General features: G+C 47.6%; 1 long non-coding RNA gene and 1 other non-coding gene across 2 annotated transcripts; both read left to right on the forward strand.

Moving 5' to 3' along the window:
• Window positions 1-17,963: 17,963 nt before the first annotated feature.
• On the forward strand, window positions 17,964-20,027 carry LOC100274660 (MIR398bHG). The gene is made up of 2 exons (NR_160293.1): window positions 17,964-18,365; window positions 19,446-20,027. It is a non-coding gene; the product is annotated as an MIR398bHG (long non-coding RNA).
• MIR398b (microRNA MIR398b) lies at window positions 18,145-18,252 on the forward strand. Its single transcript, NR_121167.1, has one exon. It is a non-coding gene; the product is annotated as a microRNA MIR398b (primary transcript).
• Window positions 20,028-20,779: the final 752 nt, after the last annotated feature.

Genomic DNA, 20,779 nt, shown 5'->3' on the forward strand with positions numbered 1-20,779 from the left:
CTCTCTGTGCTCGCAGAAGGTAGGACATGAATGGCTATGTGAAACGCGTCTGAGACTGTACGTGCATATTGTGTTGTAACCAGAAATAGCATCACCTCCTCCGTATATGTACATGTGTAGAGGGAGTGAACGGACAGTAACGGTCGCCATCAGAGCTACCGTTACAGCCAGCCAGAAACTGACGCCACAGCCATTACAACTCGTCCATTACTAGCTATAACACAGTAAACGGCTAGTAACGGTCAACAGTAATAGACGATCATCAATCCAGACAAAATGCGCAATCGTTAGGAAGGAATATTCGAGACAAGGCCAATGCCAAGGCCATGACCTGGCCCGGCCGGCGGGGAGCATGTGTGGTAGTCCTTCAACCTTTTTCTCAGCTTCTCAATAGATGCACCAACGGTCCACCAATTTAAGTTAATTGAATTGTGCTTTGAACTTCCGGTATGGTACTAAAATACTAGTATATCGTAGCATTAAAATGGACCTTTAGCATTGACTATTATTGAATATTAATTTGGGACAAACCCATATTAATTCAACAACAATGATATAAAGTCTAGGGTAGGCTCTGTTACTAGCGTTACTCTAACTATTGCCTTCACCATACAAATTTCTATGTGGATAGAAGATTTTGTAAAGAGGTCACCCGTGGATTTGTTTTTGTGGAGCTAATTAACATTAATGTGTTCGATATACACTACTACAAAGGATCACGTGCCTCTATAAATTTGTTTTTGTGGAGCTAATTAACATTAATTTGTAAAGCGAGCCAAACATGTATAACTTTGTGAGTGATTCCAACGTGCCTCTGCACTGTAACATCCCAATTTTAACCCTAAGGTTAGAAACCCTAAAACTCCTAACCCCCCCCTAATTATCTCTTAAGACCCCCACCTCATAAGACATCTCATTCATCATATGCATACACCATGGTTGTTAGTAGCACCTCACATAGAATATTTTTGACACCCAAGAAACATAGATAAATATTTGTTCAATAGAAAAAGGAGATTAAAGAAATAGAAATAGAAATAAAAAAGGGAAATCCTCCCCCCTCCTCGGCTGGGCCGGATCTAGCCCACCTCTCCTCCCCGCGTGCCCGCGCTCCTCCCTCTCTCGCGGCCCATCTCCCGCGCGCCCGCACTCCTCCCTCCCCCGCTGACCGGTCGGCCCCACCCGTTAGCCGCACCCGCTCGCGCGCCCGCGCTCCTCCCTCCCCCGCTGACCGACCGGCCCCACCCGTCAGCCGCACCCGCCCTCGCTCCGTCGCGACCGCCCTCTCTCTGGCAAACGGGCCCCGCCTGTCAGCCCCTTCTCCCCCTCGCCCGTGACCAGGCTATCGGCGCGTTCGCCACCGGCCACCGCCCACCCAGTCGCCTCGCCATTAACGCGCTCACCAGCTCGGTTTGGCGCCTTGCGCCACCGCGCACTGTGCCCGAGCCGTCCCTTCACCCCCGCTTTCCCGAGCCATCCCTTCACCCCGCCTGCCCGAGCCGTCCCGTCGCCACTGTGTACCATCATCACCGCCGTGGCAAGCTCGCCCGTGCTCGCCACCTCTCCTTTCTTCCCCGCCCTGAGCACCTATAAAAAGGACCGCACAAGCTCCATCCTTCCTCACACCGGCCTCGGCCACTCCCTCTCCCCCTCCATTGGACCGAATCAAGCTCGGCGTTGTCGCCTTCCTTCTCTCCGGTGAGCCCCCCCCCCCTCTCCTCTCTGTTAGCTTATAGCCAAATTGCTATAGCTCTTAAGCTCCGCCACTGCGCCCCGACTTCAGCACGCACTTCCCCTTCGCCTATTGTGCCCAATAGCCTCGCCAGCGACTTCACCGCCGCGGGCACCCGCCACCTCGCCATGGACCAGCCACCCCGAGCGTCCACCGGCCAAATTGACCCCACCTCCGTAGTCCCCTACCTCCGCTCATGCCTTGCCACCTATTCGTCGACGCAGAACCGGGCCACCGGCGAAGAACTATCGCGGAACTTCACTGACGGCCGGTTCTCATCGCCGCGGACCGTCCTTCCCCCCCTAACGTCGTTACCTCCCCTCCTCCCTCTGACGCGTGGGCCCGCGCCCACGGCGCCGTCCCCACGCCGTCCCCCGCTGGCGGGCCAAGCTAGGCCGCCTGCCCGTGCGCGCGTGCGCCCACGCCCCAGCTGGGCCAAAATCCCCCCCAGCCCAGTTAGCAGGGAAATTCCTTTTCTTTTTCCTTTTTCCATTTCTTTTTCCTATTTTCATATATTTATGCATATATTGATATTTTGTGTACCAAAAATAGTCTAAATAAATTATAGGGCACAAAATAATAATATTTAAAAGTTGGCACACTCCACCAAGCCACCATGGTTGATGTATTGTTCATTACCTATTTTTGCTAGGAGAAGAGGGATCCGATCCTCCGGAATTTGTAGCTCTGGAATAAGGGCAGGACCGCAGGAACCCGACCTCTCCGAAATAGATCTTACGTGCTAGGAGAACTTCGACGAAGGCAAGTCCATTCTTCCCTTGATGCATAAAGTACCTACTCTTTCTACCACTACCTAAGCCGGGAATAAGGGATGGGTCTTTTGCATTGTGAGAAGAGAGATAGCCCGCATTAAAGAATATCTTTTGAGTACAAAATGTGGGATGAGAAAAGGGTGGTGTTTTTGCTAAACGATGTTTTTGAAAAGTGTATGATGAAGGGTATTCACCCTTATCGCCTTTGGAGTGGGATGATCAGGGACTCCCTGGTTTAGGGGAGGGCCTCAGGTGTTGGCTCAGCCGGGTTAGTGTGAGCATAAGGATTGTCCCCTCATATAAGGACCGATTTGTCATCCTTCACTACATGTATTCATGACAAGTACAACCACTCGAGACTGTATGGGCAGTCACTCAATCTGAACTCGTACGGTCCAAACCCCAGGGTTATGATGGATGGGGAGCACCGGGAGGATAAGGAGGGGGAATGTTTTGTCCGGTTTGGACATGGCGGTGGCCTGACTCCTTCCAGTATAACCGTTAAGGTAAGGGCGTGCGAGGAAAGAAAGAGATTCGGATTCGGGTCTCATTGGCCATGAGACCGTAGAGCCGGACTAGTGGGTAAAGTGTACCCCTCTGCGCAGAGTTCAAACCTATTCGAATAGTCCATGTCCACTGGTATGGACGAGTCTGGTGTGGTATGACAATTAGTGTTTATAACCTCCGCAATCAGGGAAATGTGTGAGTGGGTGTGTTTTTGGAAATGAAAACAATGCCACGGGAGCAGGAAGCTCAGTGGTGGTTGAGTGTGAAAATGTGCTACTTCCTTCTTCGGGGAAAACCATCAAAGTATTGCCTTTCTCTGGAAAAGAAGAGTGACTTCAACTCCACCATATAAAGCATGTATTATATAGGTCCCTCTCTCTTTATGGGCGGGATGGGCTTGCGGAATACCTAGTGTATTCACCCAGATTTATTTATGTTTTTCAGCAGCTGAAGACTTCTTTTCTGCTATGCTCGACTAGAAGGGGGCTGTGTCGGCACCTAGTTCTGCCTGTGGCTTGGGCTAGTTGAACTTCCCCTGTACTTTGTATTTCAGGCTCAATAGAGCTTGTACTCTGGTATTGTAATGACTTTTATTCGAACTATGTACTATTTGAAGTAAGGAATGTGGTTACTAGCCTCCTGGGACTAGTAATTGTATCACATTTGAGTCCCAGAGGATTGGGGCGCTTCAGGTGGTATCGGAGCCATAGGACTAGCCATAGATCGCAGCCCCGACCTTAAAAGTTTGCCTTAAAAAGAAAAGACCTCTTACCTCTAAGAAGAATATTCTCTCCTTTCCCCGATATTAACAAACGCTTCTTTTCTTCTACGAGATGGAAGGCTCCTTTGTCATTAGGACATCCTACTACTCAGAGGTGGAAGGATTCCCTCACCTATTACGAAGTTGCGCGCTTCGCATGGGGATCCGCAAGAAGCCGGAGTACGTCTAGAAAGAATACCGCGAGAATGGAACTGAGAAATGCTCTATGGCAGTCTACTTGGGAGAAAGCCGAAACTACCCAAATCACCCTCCTTTCCAAGTCACCTTCACTAGACACCGTTTCCTAGGCACTTGCCAAAACGTTGCCCGAAAAGCCCTCCGCCAGCTATGCCAAAACTACAGCAGGGAAGTCTTTGAGACACCCCTTCGTTACTTTCCACCTAGCAACAAAAATACCCCTACCTGGAGGAAAATACTTCAGGCCCTGTCAGGAAGAGATCCTACTGAAGATGACCCCACCATAGTCTACATGGCCGGATATCTCCACACCCTTGACAACCACTATGACGACCTTTTCTCCCACTACACCCACCTAAACTCACGGGTGGAGAGCCTAGAGCAACAAATCAAGAAATTAAAAGAGGAGAAGGCGTCCCTCCAAGAAAGTCTCGAAATAGCAGAAGGTGAAGAGGCCAACACTCGTAAAGCCTACCGAACCCTAAAGATGGATTACGATAAGAAGTTAAAGAAGCTCGCCCCCACTAAGAAGATCCGGAAGCGGACCAAGAGCGAAGGATGCCAGACAGAACGAAAATAGGAAGCCCCACCAACACTGCCTCCCTCCAGGATAGAAAACTTGTCAGACGTTGAGGATATGTCCCTAGCTAGCCTTGACGACCTTCTCAGGGAATTTGGGGACACCTTAGAAAGGGAGTTCGGAAGCACCTTAGAAAGCGCTCGCGTGTAGTATGATTTGTGGTAACTGTATGCTTGTAATGAACTTGTGTGATGAATAAAATAACGTATTTGAAAAAAAAATTGGCATGTGCATAGTAGTAATCCGCTCCCCCTGGCAGATGGCTTCGGATAAAACCATGCCTACTGCCTCTGGGATTGGAGCAAGGTCCCCCCTAGGAGCTAAAGGAGAAGTCGGTGGAGAAGGGAGTGAGACCCACCTCCGTGCACCTCCGGAGCTGCCATTAGACATAGCCCAAGTTCTGGCCAACCAAACCTGACTCATTGAGGTCCTCACCAGAAGCCTTGAGAACCAGCGCCCGAATGTTGGAAGACCTCAGGACAGGATGTGAGATTTTCTAAGGCTCAAGCCTCCCACATTTGCTGGATCCAGCAATCCGCTCGACGCTGATGACTGGCTGCGCACAATAAAAAGGAAGTTAGAAGCCATCGGATGCCCTGAGAACCAGCGTGTTCATCTGGCTGCTCATCAACTTTCTAGGATGGCCCTATCCTGGTGGGATACCTTCAGCATTGCCGTCAGATATGCTACCTGGGCAGAATTTGAAGCCGCCTTCCGAGAACATCATGTGCCCCAAGGGATCGTTCAGCTCAAGGAAGATGAATTTTGGGAATTAACTCAAGGAGGAAGATCTGTCAGAGTACGTGCACAAATTCACAGTATTGGCTCGCTATGCGCCTGACGATGTCAGCACAGGAGCCAAGAAGATGGCCCCTTTTCTTGAATGGGCTAAGACCAGAACTCAAGACTATCCTTGCCAGCCAAGATTTCCTCAGCTTCTTGCACCTCTCAAACAAGACCATACAAGTGGAAAGGGCAAGGGAAGAAGAAAAGGGTCACCTCAAGAGGAAATTCCAAGTCCTCCGAGCTCAGCAGCAGGACAGGCACCAGAGAATTTGATCCTTTGGGTTTCCACCCAAGAGACCAAGCTTCAACAAGCCAGCTGGACCCACTCTGTCACGTCTCAGTCAGCAAGGTCAAATCTCCTTTCAGGCCCCTCCATTGCAAGCAACCAACCTCCAGCTAATGCCTGTTGGCACTGCAGAGACCCTAGTCAATACAAGAATAATTGCCCCCAGTTGAAGGCATCCGGGCCTACTTACTCCAACTCGATGAATGGCCCCAAGAACGCCCCAGCAACCGCCTCCAAGGCACCCTCCTCCAACAACCAGCAGAACAAGAGCCAGTATCATGGCAGGGCACGAGTAAACCACGTTGACGCTCAAGAGGCTCAGCAAGCCCCGGGAGTCGTGCTCGATGAGTTCCTAGTTGAATTTACTCCCGCTACTGTACTTTTTGATTCCAGAGCATCTCACTCATTCATAGCCACTAGTTTTGTGGAAAAGCATGGCATTCCCACTACACACCTAGAAATTCCCTTGGTCACCCGAACCCCAGGGTCAGACCTTCTATGCCATCTCAAATGCTCCCAAGTCAGGATTCTTTTAAGTGGGGTAGTGTTCTTGGCAGACTTAGCTGTCTTGCCATCCCAAGGAATTGATGTGATCTTAGGAATGGATTGGTTAACCAAGCATAATGGCGTCATAAGTTGCGCAAATAAGACAGTTCTTCTCACTGACCACCAAGGAAAGTCAGTTTCATGTCAGGCTCAGCCACCCGCCCAAGATCCAATGGTGTTTAATCTAGCAGCAGAAAGCATATCTGTAGTAGAAGAATTCATGGATGTATTCCTAGAAGAATTGCCAGGAATGCCGCCAGAAAGAGAAGTAGATTTCTACATTGATCTAATTCTCGGCACCGCACTAATCACAAAGAGACCATACCGCATGGCTTCCACTGAATTGGCAGAGCTAAAACTCCAGATCGTAGAACTTCAACAGAAAGGGCACATTTGTCCTAGCTCATCTCCTTGGGGAGCACCAGTCCTATTCGTCACCAAAAAGGATGGAAGTATGAGGATGTGTATTGATTACCGATCCTTGAATGAAGTTACAATCAAAAACAAGTACCCACTACCTCGGATCAATGACCTCTTCGACCAACTTCAAGGGGCCAAGTATTTCTCCAAGATAGACCTAAGGTCAGGATATCACCAGCTGAGAATCAAGGAAGCAGACATTCAGAAGACTGCATTTGTCACCCGGTACGGACAGTATGAGTTCACAGTAATGCCCTTCGGACTAACCAACGCACCCGCCTTTTTCATGAATCTCATGAATAAGGTATTTATGGAAGAGTTGGATAAGTTTGTCGTAGTCTTCATTGACGACATCCTTATCTACTCCAAGAGTCACGAAGATCATGAGCATCACCTTCAGATTGTCCTCGAAAGACTCAGAGCACATCAACTCTATGCTAAGCTCAGCAAATGTGAATTTTGGTTAGAAAAGATAGCCTTCCTCGGGCATATCTTAACTACAGAAGGAATAGAAGTGGACCCGTCCAAAGTAGAAGCAGTATCCAAATGGAAGCAACCATTCAACGTTAGTGAAGTTCGAAGCTTTTTGGGAATGGCAGGATAGCAAGACCTATGACCGAGCTCCTCAAGAAAGACAATAAATTTGTGTGGACCCCGAAGTGTGAGGAAAGCTTCCAAATCATAAAGCAGAAGCTCACAACTGCACCAATTTTGACACTACTAGATATCCACCATAATTTTGTCATCTTCTGTGATGCTTCAAGGCAAGGTTTAGGATGTGTACTTATGCAAAATGAGAAAGTCATTGCCGATGCATCACGCCTACTCAAGCCGCATGAGCAGAATTATCCAACACATGATTTGGAATTGGCAGCCATAGTGCATGCCCTAAAAATATGGAGGCACTACCTGATTGGGAACAAATGTCACATCTTCACAGATCACAAGAGCCTGAAGTACATTTTCACTCAGCCAGACCTCAATCTCCATCAACGAAGATGGCTAGAACTGATCAAAGATTATGACATTGAGATCCACTACAACTCCGGAAAGGCCAACGTGGTAGCAGACGCCCTCAGCCGAAAACCTTTCGGGGAGAAAGAAACCAACTTCTTGGAAGATTCGAAGAAAGAATCAGTCCAATTGAATGCTTGTCTCAGAGACAATGGCAGCCTAGAAGTCAAGCCAATACTAGAAGAACTCATACGCAAGGCTCAGCGCCTAGACACTGAGACGGCAAGTCTTGTGGAGAGAACTCGCCAAGAACAACTCCCGGACCTCAGGACAGATGAAGAAGGAATCCTTTGGTTCAGAAACCGTATGTGTGTACCAAAAGGAGAGGCACGAGAAGTTTTGCTTGACGAAGCTCACAACTCAGTCTACTCTATCCACCCAGGGACCACCAAGATGTACCTAGACCTCAAGACCAGATACTGGTGGAGAGGAATGAAAAAGAAGATAGCACAGTATGTGGCCCAGTGCGACACTTGCCAGCGAACTAAGGCAGAGCATCAGAAGCCTGCAGGTCTACTGCAACCCCTCCCAGTACCCAAATGGAAGTGGGAAGAAATAGGCATGGATTTCGTAACCGGACTGCCTCGGACTCAAAAAGGGAACGATTCTATCTGGGTTATAATCGACCGTCTTACCAAGTTAGATCATTTCATCCCAGTAAAAACTACCTTCGGAGGAGCCACCCTTGCCTGGATATATCTTAAAGAAATAGTCAGACTCCATGGTATTCCATGGAAGATAGTGTCAGACAGGGAACATAGTTCACCTCAAAATTCTGGATGAGCCTTCAGCAAGCTATGGGCACCAAGCTAGACTTCAGCACCGCTTATCACCCTCAGTCAGATGGTCAGACAGAAAGGGTCAACAAGGTCCTCGAGGATTTGTTGAGAGCCAGTGTGTTAACTTTTGACAGGAATTGGGAGTCCAGTTTGCCATATGCAGAGTTCTCATATAACAATAGCTACCAGGCCAGTATCCAGATGTCACCGTTTGAAGCCTTGTATGGACGAAAGTGTCAGACCCCTCTGATGTGGTCCAACGTAGGGGAAAAGACACTTGAAGGGTCTGCCTTCGTTAATGAGGCAGAAGAGAAAGTTGCCCTGATCCGCAAAAGATTACTTGAAGCTTAGAGTCGACAGAAGAGTTATGCAGACAACAGGCGGAGAGAACTTAGGTTCGAGGAAGGATACTTCGTCTACCTCAAGGTCTCCCCAATGCGCGGAGTCAAAAGATTTCAAGTGAAAGGGAAGCTAGCTCCACGATTCGTCGGCCCCTACCCTATCATTGGCAGAATAGGACCCGCAGCCTACCGCCTTGAATTGCCAGAATCCATGTCAGATATCCACAATGTGTTTCATGTAGCCCAGCTCCGCAAATGCCTGAAAGTGCCAAAAAGTCGCATCGAAGAAGAGGCAATTCAGATTTAGAAGGATCTGCAGTACCGAGAAAAGCCAGTAAAGATTCTTGACTCAGCCGTTCGAAAAACCCGAAACTCAGAAGTAAAACTTTGTAAAGTTCAGTGGAGCAAAGAAGGAGAAGAAGAAGCTATCTGGGAAAGTGAGGACTCTTTGAGGAGGGAATACCCTTACCTTTTCTCAAACCCAGTCTAAATATCGAGGGCAAGATTCCTTTAAGTGGGGTAGGTTTGTAACATCCCAATTTTAACCCCAAGGTTAGAAACCCTAAAACTCCTAAACCCCCCCCCCCTTAATTATCTCTTAAGGCCCCCACCTCATAAGACATCTCATTCATCATATGCATACACCATGGTTGTTAGTAGCACATCACATAGAATATTTTTGACACCCAAGAAACATAGATAAATATTTGTTCAATAGAAAAAGGAGATCAAAGAAAAAGAGAAAAAGAAATAGAAATAGAAATAAAGAAAGGGAAATCCTCCCCCCTCCTCGGCTGGGCCGGATCTAGCCCACCTCTCCTCCCCGCGCGCCCGCGCTCCTCCCTCCCTCGTGGTCCACGTGGCCCATCTCCCGCGCGCCCGCTCGCGCGCCCGCGCTCCTCCCTCCCCCGCTGACCGGCCAGCCCCACCTGTCAGCCGCACCCGCCCTCGCTCCCTGGTGACCGCCCTCTCTCTAGCAAGCGGGCCCCGCCTGTCAGCCCCTTCTCCCCCTCGCCCGTGACCAGGCTATCGGCGTGTTCGCCGCCGGCCACCGCTCGCCCGTTGCCTCGCCATTAACGCGCTCACAAGCTCGGTTTGGCGCCTTGCGCCACCGCGCACTGTGCCCGAGCCGTCCCTTCACACCCGCCTGCCCGAGACGTCCTGTCGCCACTGTGTACCATCATCACCGCCGTGGCAAGCTCGCCCGTGCTCGCCACCTGTCCTCCCTTCCCCGCCCCGAGCGCCTATAAAAGGACCGCCCGAGCTCCATCCTTCCTCACACCGCCCTCGGCCACTCCCTCTCCCCCTCCACTGGACCGAATCAAGCTCGGTGCCGCCGCCTTCCTTCTCTCAGGTGAGCCCCTCTCCTATCTGTTAGCTTATAGCCAAATTGCTATAGCTCTTAAGCTCCGCCACTGTGCCCCAACTTCAGCACGCACTTCCCCTTCGCCTATTGTGCTTAGTAGCCTCGCCGGTGACTTCACCGCCGCGGGCACCCGCCACCTTGCCATGGACCAGCCACCCCGAGCGTCCACCGGCCAAATTGACCCCACCTCCATAGTCCCCTACCTCCGCTCATGCCTTGCCACCTATCCGTCGACGCAGAACCGGGCCACCGGCGAAGAACTGCCGCGGAGCTTCATCGGCGGCCGGTTCTCATCGCCGGGGACCGCCCTCCCCCCCCCCCCCCCCGACGTTGTTACCTCCCCTCCTCCCTCTAACGCGTTGGCCCGTGCCCACGGCGCCATCCCCCGCTGGCGGGCCAAGCTGGGCCGCCTGCCCGCGCGCGCGCCCGTGCCCCAGCTGGGCCAAAATCCCCCCGACCCAGTTAGGAGAGAAATTCCTTTTCTTTTTTCTTTTTCCATTTCTTTTTCCTATTTTCATATATTTATGCATATATTGATATTTTATGCACCAAAAACAGTCTAAATAACTTATAGGGCACAAAATAATAATATTTAAAAGTTGGCACACTCCACCAAGCCACCATGGTTGATGTATTGTTCATTACCTATTTTTGCTAGGAGAAGAGGGATCCGATCCTCCGGAATTTGTAGCTCCGGAAGAAGGGCAGGAAGCCGACCTCTCCGAAATAGATCTTTCGTGCCAGGAGAACTTCGACGAAGGCAAGTCCATTCTTCCCTTGATGCATAAAGTACCTACTCTTTCTACCACTACCTAAGCCGGGAATAAGGGATGGGTCTTTTGCATTATGAGAAGAGAGATAGCCCGCATTAAAGAATATATTTTGAGTACAAAATGTGGGATGAGAAAAGGGTGGTGTTTTTGCTAAACGATGTTTTCGAAAAGTGTATGATGAAGGGTATTCACCCTTATCGCCTTTGGAGTGGGATGATCAGGGGCTCCCTGGTTTAGAGGAGGGCCTCATGTGTTGGCTCAGCCGGGTTAGGTGTGAGCAGAAGGATTGTCCCCTCTAATAAGGACCGGTTTGTCATCCTTCACTACTTGTACTCATGACAAGTACAACCACTCGAGACTGTATGGGCAGTCACTCAATCTAAACTCGTACGGTCCAAACCCCAGGGTTATGATGGCTGGGGAGCACCAGGAGGATAAGGAGGGGGAATGTTTTGTCCGGTTTGGACATGGTGGTGGCCTGTCTATTTCTAGTATAACCGTTAAGGTAAGGGTGTGCGAGGAAATAAAGAGATTTGGATTCGGGTCTCATTGGCCATGAGACCGCAGAGCCAGACTAGTGGGTAAAGTGTACCCCTCTGCGCAGAGTTCAAACCTATTCGAATAGTCTGTGTCCACTGGTATGGACGAGTCTGGTGTGGTATGACAATTAGTGTTTATAACCTCCGCAATCAGGGAAATGTGTGAGTGGGTGTGTTTTTGGAAATGAAAACAATGCCACGGGAGCATGAAGCTCAGTAGTGGTTGAGTGTGAAAATGTGCTACTTCCTTCTTCGGGGAAAACCATCAAAGTATTGCATTTCTCTGGAAAAGAAGCGTGATTTCAACTCCACCATATAAAACATGTATTATATAGGTCCCTCTCTCTTTATGGGCGGGATGGGCTTGAGGAATACCTAGTGTATTCACCCAGATTTATTTATGTTTTTCAGCAGCTGAAGACTTCTTTTCTGCTATGCTCGACTAGAAGGGGGTTGTGTCTGCACCCAGTTCTGCCTGTGGCTTGGGCTAGTTGAACTTCCCCTGCGCTTTGTATTTTAGGCTCAATAGAGCTTGTACTCTGGTATTGTAATAACTTTTATTCGAACTCTATACTATTTGAAGTAAGGAATGTGGTTACTAGCCTCCTGGGACTAGTAATTGTATCACATTTGAGTCCCAGAGGATTGGGGCGCTTCATGCACGAACCATCGAGTCGTGATCAACAATGTCGTCCTAACTAAAAGCATCACATGGGTAACCCCGTGGTGCGAGGTCGGTCACAAACACCAACAGCTGGCGCGCCTGGTAGGGGTGCGACGTTGATAGACAATGACTTCATGGCAATCACCTTCAACACCATGATCACCTTCATTGCCGAAGAGATCTTCCACTTCGGATCCATCTCCTGCGCAGATAGGGGAGGTATCTTGCACTACATAGCGAACCCGTCCAGGAAGAAATCTTCCCCGGTGGCGCCAAAAGTGGCTGCAAGGTTGCCATGAACAACGCTAGCGAGAATTCCGCCGGCAGACCTCGAAGCGAGAGAACTTCGGTGGGTTTTTATTCCACGCAAGATCGTGCCAAAATCGGGCGGGCCTAGGGACGTTGTGACGCATGTGGCTCAGCTGACCGAGTCCTCACCTCCAGCCCAACGAACTCTGTTGTCCACATTGCCCACTCGAGCATGGACCCGGATCACTTGACGAAGAGAAGCATGTGCCTCTCGGACAGGCACGACCCCGAAGGCACCACCGACGGCCATCTCGACCACTCCGCCCTCAAAGGAGATGGAAGGAGTGCGCAGCACCATACCCAGCTCCTTCCTAGACATCCTCTTCATCCAGGGAAGGGTGGAGGACACACTCATTTCCAACGACGAGCCCACCGTACTGGGGGAGGAACCCCCCCAGCATGACGCACGCCAACACCGCAACGTGTGGCGTCACCATGAAGCCGGGGAACGAGATCCAACACAACCTGTCTCCCAGGATGAGGCCTCTAAGTAGGGGAAACCCCCGACAAAAGAGCGATCCGAGAATGCCGCAACTCCTGTCGTCGTGATCGTCGCCGCGCCCAGAACGTGAGCGTGAACAAGCTGAATAGGACGCCAGGCTCCAACGCGAGAACCTGTTTCTCCCTCGAAACCTATTCCCTGACTTTTCTCGAGCACTAAATATGCCAAGTGAGGTTGGAGGGGTCCTAGCTCAAATCGCCAATGGCCTACCGCGCACCCCAGACTCGGAGGGGTATCGACAGGTACTCACCCAAACGGCGAACCACCTTCTCCCCCTTGCTCACCCGTCGAATGATCTACTCCACGCCATCAACGGTCGACAAGATGCACGGAGCAACATCAATGCTTTGCATGATTGCTGGCATGAGGAAGAGATGAGGCGGCGGGAAGAGTACGACAGGGATCATGGTGCGCCAGCACACAGCCGTGCCACCAGGACCAAGTCAGCAACAGCTTCCACCAACATGGAGCTTAACCTAAGACAACAGTGCTATCACAAGGGTGGAATGGGACGCCCTAGGCCAATTAATTAGGAAAGCTAGTGTGAGTTAATCCTTTCCTGAAAGGGGCAACTGGGTGTGGAAGTTGTCGGTATAGGGAGGCTTTCGGGTCGATCTATTTGAGATAGCTTTTCGGATGAGGGATTCCTATATCACCCCCTTCTGCCTAAAACTGTAGCGGGTTCTCTCATGCTAGTGGAACTTTGGAAAAGCCTCGTAGTGCTACTCTGCCTCGTCTCCTCAGTAGAGATGAATGGCAAGTCATGGTCCCTTGGCAAATGGGTAACATGGCTTATGGGTAAAGATGTGCAACCTCTATAGAGTATAAAATTGGTATATCAACCGTGCCCACGGTCATGAGCGGCTCAGGACTCTCACATTATTAAATGATGGAACTAAACTTAACATGTCATGCATTTGCATTGCATTGCATTGTGGAGTTACTATTATTATCTATGATCTCTTATTTAATTGGGATGATATTTACTTATACTTAGTAATTGCTAATAAAATTTTGACCTACAAAATTAAAAGCTATGCTCAGCCTTAACCATTTTCCTTGGTAAGCCTTACACTACACATGAGCCCCAACTGTAAGTGAGCTCATACATACTTTTCCCACACTTGTCGAGCGATGACCGTATGGGAGCTCACCCTTGCTATAATCACACCAGGTCAAGAACAGTACCGCTGGAGGAGCATGAAGGATGATGTGATGAGGTCGGAGAGGTCTAGGTCATTGTCTCCCCGTCAACTATGATGGTGGAGGATCATTGTCGCCATATGATGTATTTTATTTGGTTATTTTGTACAAAAATTGTATTATGTTATAAAGATGTGACATTGTTTCCTATACACTAAGTCATCATATGTGTGAGACTTAATCCTAACACACATTTGAGATACATCTAGATTTGTCCTTAAATCTGGGTGTGACACAAATATAGTCGTTGGAGGAAAGGAGACTGTTTTGTATCACACCGGACCTATTCGATGCACCATCGAACCATGGTCCAATGACCTCCACGTCAGCTAGTCGTTGGTCTTCTATCAGATTTGTTGCAGTCCTGGAGGTGTCCAATGCACACCGAACCAGTCCATTGACCCTACCACTTCAAACGACACTTGGAACTAGTCGTTGTCGATCGTTTCCTGCTAGTCCAATGCATCAATACCATGGTCCGGTGTCCTAGCTAGGAAAGTGCTCGGAAATATGGTCTCTACACAAGTGGTCCATTGACCCAGTCCGGTGCACATGAGCAACATCTGGTGCACTAGAATTATCCCATCTTCATTTTCTTCAGTTTTCTTTGCTTGGGCTCTTCTTGGCTTATGTCTTGGACTAGTGTTGGATATTTTTAGATCTTATTTTAGTCTTCAAATGTCTTATTTTAGGTCTTGCTTCCTCAATGCCTCAGTCCAAGTCATTTTTGTAGCTTGTGAACTATAAGCATAAACACTAGCAAACACATTAGTCTATAAGGTTACATTGATCATCAAAGACCAAAATCATATAGTTAAATTGGTCGAGGTCCATTTTCCTTGCAACTATATCAGGCCTTCAAGAAGGAAGGAAATCACCTAATTTTGTGAAGTTTAAAAAGTATAAGGTCTACTGGTATGAGTTCCTATGCTACAAGACATCCAAAAAGGGCTACTCTAGGACATCAATACCAGTACTAAGTAGGAGTACTTTCATGAAGTAAGGCTTGGTGGTTACAAAAGGGTTGTCGGAAAGTGGAGCAAGTTGAATAATGATGTCATGCAGTGAGGTGTCATTCCTAAGAACCATGATTGGTCAGAATGCTTAAGCGTTGGTACTATGGCCACGAGCATAGTATCTAAGAAGATAGCAACCTTTATTTCACGAACAACATCAAAGACATCACAGAAATTATCATTGATGATGTGGATAAGATGTTGAAAGGGTAATTTGTCCCAGACATAGAAAAAGATGAGCTAACACTTCCCTCAACAAACCTGAGCACCTGGGCCATATAAGAGAATACATAAGTTTGTGGTGGAAGTTCGGACTTGCTCAGGATATTGACACCTACAAGAGCCGACACAGAGTCAAAGCTAAGGAGGTGGATAGGGTGGGTGTGAAAACTTGAGTATGAGCAAGCTAGAACTAAATCTTCTATTGTCAATGAGATTCAACACCAAGTAGCAATTGCAGTTAGTCAACTAACGTAATATTCTAATCGTTATATTGAGCCCATGAAAATAGATTTAGAAGCTTCCAAGAATAGATTTAGTTAAAGAAAAAATAGAAAAGATGTACAAAACATCTAGAAGAATATCAAAACATTCTAATCAATGCATAAAGATGTTTTGAAAACTTTGCTCACCGAAAAACATAAGACACAACCAACCTGAATACATTTAACGTAAATATTTGCATATATGCACACAAAAAATCTGGGTTCAAATAGAGACATAGCCATAGTTGAAACACATATGCCACCACCACATGACAGATTACAAACACAAACAATTACTAAAGTTCTAGCCATTTATAGCAAAGATTTGCATCATTGCGACTTCAAGCAGTTTGCATCCCTGCTTTACTTGTAATATGTATTGTTCCTTTAGCAGCAACATCTATTGTCTCCCGTTTGTGCCCCTGAAAATTACCTGCATAGCAGTAGGAACTTGTGCATTATTAAAAATCACATCATTTTGACAAAGCCATATCGCCCAACATATAGCACTCGCTCCAAACCAAATTTTGCTGCTAAGTTTCACATCGCTGTTGGCGCTGATCCGGGCGCCAATCACTGCGTTGACAACCGGCGTCGGTGCTCTCTGCACAGGCGCGCATGGTCCGCGGCCAGGGGCCGAACGGTCCGCGACCTGATACAGGGCTCGGGTTCCCTGCCTGACGAGCCGGACGGTCCGCGCGTGCGCAGGGGCGGCGGAGTTCACCGACAGCGTCTGGATCTCACTCCCGGGAGGGACCTTTCGGGGAGGAGAGATCCTAGGTGTTGTCTAGGGTCAGCAGGCCGACCTAGACACCTCTAATCGATGTAGAGACGAAGAGAAGCGAATAATTTGGGGATTGAGAGGCTAAACTAGAACTACTCCTAATGACTAAGGTAAAAACAAGAGATAAACTGATTATTGATTCGATTGTTGATATACAAATCAGTCGTATTCCTCTATATTTATATAGGAGGGGGCTGGACCCGTTACAAACTAATCTCCCGAGTTAATTCTGCGAATCTAGCCAACAAAACCTGCAAGAAACTCGGAACCCTAACTGACTTTGCGCGCGCGAGGACCGTCCGCACCACCAGCGAGGACCGTCCACACCACCAGCGCGGACCGTCCGGACCGCGGACCATCCGGCCTCGGGGCCGGACCGTCCGCAGGTCACTTTTGGTGCCCAACATCAGCCCCATAAAGCCCCTATGTAAATGAATGACCAATGCTCCGAGGAGGTGAAATATTAAACTCAACTTGAATACAATGCCAAACACATTTAGCAATATGGCAATCGAAGAAAAGAAAGATGTTGAATATACTCATTTAACATACATGCTACACATCATAGGCAACCTTTTCATTGTTTCTTCACTAAATTATCAAGTGTGAGGGCTATATTATTTGTAAGGTACCACATAAAGATTTTTAATCTTAAGAGGAATTTTAATTTTCCAAATGGGATGATTTCTTGGAACAACTTGTGGCATAACCGGAGCCCTATACATAGAACGCACTGTGAACTTCTCATGTTGATGTAAGGACCAATAAAAATATCACTTTGATCGTTTAGTTGAGCATTGGTAATCAAGGCTGAGCTGCTGCCAAGCCATTAGATTATTGCCCACCAAGTATCGACGAGAGGCTACATTTATTGCATTTGATCTTAAAACAGAAGCAACAAAATCTCTCTTTTTGCGGACTATATCATAGAGTCCAGGGAAAAGATCCTTAAACGTTGCGTTACCATGCCATTTATCCTCCCGAAAAACGAACTTGAGTCCCATCCCCAATTTTGAAAGAGCCTAGGCGAATAATGATGTCCTTAACACCTAACAGCCCTGCCCAAAAATATGAGTCTTTAGGCATATGTTTCACTTGGGTAATTATTTTATTTCTCAGGTACTTATTACGAAGAATTGACTGCCGCATACCCTCTTTGTTAATTAAGTTGAAAAGTGATTTACTTAGAAGACATTTATTTTGAAGGTCAAGGTTGTCATCTATTTGAATATAGTAGATATAAAATTGAAGGGCTAAAACGAGTAATATTTTGGGATTGCTATTTTTTTCTAGCTGTATGGCTTCTACTATATGTTTTATATTAGAAAAACTACGTACATATAAAAGAAGTCAAAACAAAACTATTAACTATTCATTCGGCTGCCCATGAAACGTTTCAGCCTGCTGTGTGCAGCCTGGTGTAGCGGCTGCTAGCTGAGGGAACGACAGGAAAGGGCCGCATCGCGCGCAGTACAAGCTGTACTCGCCGGGCGCGTGGTCTGCGGTACCGCGCGCGTACTACAGGAGCGTACTACCGGCCGTCCGCCACCCACGGACCCACCCCTGGTACATAGCACACCACACAGGGCTCATCCCGCCACGTGCCCACGTCAGATGCGACCGAGATCCATCTTCACGAACGGCGATAAAATATGAGCTCATTTGGCGTCATAGTGTGCTCATCTGGTGCCATATAAGTGCCAAATTATCTGCCCTCGCCTCGCTCCTTCGCTTTCATTCCTCGGCCTCCGCAGCTAGCGCAACGCAAAGGCAGTTCCGGCGGGGGCGGACTGGGAACACATGGGAATGAGATGAGATCATTGCTCGGTCGTGCTGGCCTGGGCCGTCGGCGCGCGTTGATCTTGCATGTGTTCTCAGGTCGCCCCCGGAGGGCCTTCCTTGCTGCTGTGTTCCGCTAGACCTGGAGTATCTCGACGACGGTGGCAGGCACACGCAGTGACGGCACCACTACGTCTGTTCCGCCACGAGAGCCTATGTAACGGTATGTTTATTTTGCTGCTGCAGCACTCTTCGTCCTAGCTCATGTCAACTGCCCCGACAATAAGAAACCAGTGCAGGCATGTCTATAAAGAAAAAGATCTACGTGGTACGGTCTGGGCACTGATGATTAGTTGCTCTTGTTCAGGCCAACTGATAACCAAGTAAATGAACATGTAAGAGTACTACTCCATAGATTACTCTGCTCCGTTTTTTTATTACTCGCTCCGTTTTTTTATTTGCTACGTTCTAGTTTAAAAATAAATTAATATGCGATAAATATTCGAGAACGAGAGTATTGCTTTATAGATCTGTTAAAATTTGGTTTAGGCGGGACCAGCCAATTTTTCTCCTTCTTTCTGTTTTTATCTCCGATCTAATTAAAAATTGTGACGTCGTCACAGCGACAACACCTTCACCTGGTAAGTTGCAACGAGCTTTAGATAGTATGCATTGACGGCGGTTGTTTAATCATTTACATCCGCAATTGTTTAATCAATGCAGATTTGTGTGCATTGCGGGTGGAACGCGCATCTGCACATCGGCATGCGCAAAAGTTGAATGATTGCAGGTTTATTTAACATGTGTTTGGTTTCGGAATGACTTGGATCGGATCCGAGCCAACCTATTTTTCTAGGTTGGGTCAGACTCGTTCCTTGTTTTGTTTCAATGACAGATTAAACCTAATTTCTTGTATGATTACAGGGTTTAAAGTGGGTTAGATCTACACCATCTCTTATTTGTTTTGTGATGAGAGATGAACTTAATATGATCAACTTTCTAGTCATATTACCAAACTAAGGATGATATATTAATTCAGTAAGATGACAACATTCAAAATAAATGAAACTGACACTATTTTAATAATTGAGAAATCCATAAGCACAAGATATACATAAATTAAAGTCATTATTAACCAAGTCATAATTTTTTAGTGACGAGGTCTCACTGTTACATTTCAGTCATAATTAAAGGAACATCCCAACAACATCAAGATGCATTTCAGTGAATTTGTAACATTTGTCATGACTAGCAGACTTGTCTAGGCGATGATGAGCACTGACCTTTACCTGTTCGATGACAGCACTAGCAAGGCTCGCGATGTCGGCATCGAGGGCAGACCAGCGGGGGACTCATGGTGGGAGGCGCAACAAGCCGGTGGGGGAGTCTGACGACACTGACGGAGGCCAGCATGCTGGAGGGCAGGCCAGTGGGGGAATGACGACGGGAGGCAGGCGGGGGATTAACGTCGGAGGGTAGGCCAGCAGGGTCCCTTGTCCCATCAAGCCGGCAGTGGCGCCGTGCCTCTGTGCTAGTCTCGAGTGTATAAGGCATGGATGACGGGAGGGTGGAGAGGAAGTGGGTCGAAATGGTTCGTTTGTTTTTAAGGAATCCCTAGAACCCACATTTTCAAGAAGTATTTTGACCCAGAACCAACCTAACCCACGAGCATTTTGAACCAAACGTGGGTTGTTGTGGGTTGAACTCGTTCCAACCTGCATCAACCCACTAACCAAACACAAACTCCGAGTGTATGTTGTATTTGGTTGAGTAGAGTGGGAGAATAGAGTTGCTCCATTCCATTTTTGGATGTTTGGTTTCTAACAAAATGAGAGCGGAGTGGCTCCTAGATCTTCATATGAAAATTTATTATAAATAGTTGGAACGCTCTTTCTCCACAAAAACGACCGAATGTGAGCGCTCTCCCGGACACGGGCGCTCTCCCCTCTCCACTCCTCTACACTCATACGACTCTCCAACCAAACAACGATTGGAGCGGCTCCGTTGTATTCTACTCTTCAACCAAACAAAAAATGGAGCAGCTATGTTCTTTTTGCCAAATGCAGAATAGAACGGCTCCATTCTCAAATACTGAAATGAAACCACTCCATTCTATTTGACTCTCCTCTCCAACCAAACACACCCTTAATTTGTCGAGACAGTACACGACTCTATTTAGGTCATGTTTGTTTCCATACTAAATTATATCAATGAAGATTATAACTATCACTTTAGGACCACAAATAAGCTGAAATTAAGTTAGCATTGAGTAGCTTATTTCAACTTATTTGTGATTCTAAAGTAATATTTTACTCTCCTACCCTTCCACCATAATCCAACTTATATAATCTAGGAGAGAAACAAACATATCCTTATTAATCGGCTGACGCCAGTATACGACTCTGCTTAATCGACCAGCGACAAGGTTGTATACACTAATCTAATTTTCCCTCCGTCCCAAATATAATTTGTTTTACACTAATCACACATTCACTAAGTAACATATGAATGTAGATTATATGTATGTCTATATTCATTATCCTTTAAATGAATATAGACAGAAAAAAGTGGACTAGAAATAACTATATTTTAGGATGGAGGGATTATTATTGCTTATTCATTCTTGATTACAAATTT

The sequence above is a fragment of the Zea mays genome, chromosome 7, assembly GCF_902167145.1.
Source record: "Zea mays cultivar B73 chromosome 7, Zm-B73-REFERENCE-NAM-5.0, whole genome shotgun sequence".
Classification (NCBI taxonomy): domain Eukaryota; kingdom Viridiplantae; phylum Streptophyta; class Magnoliopsida; order Poales; family Poaceae; genus Zea; species Zea mays.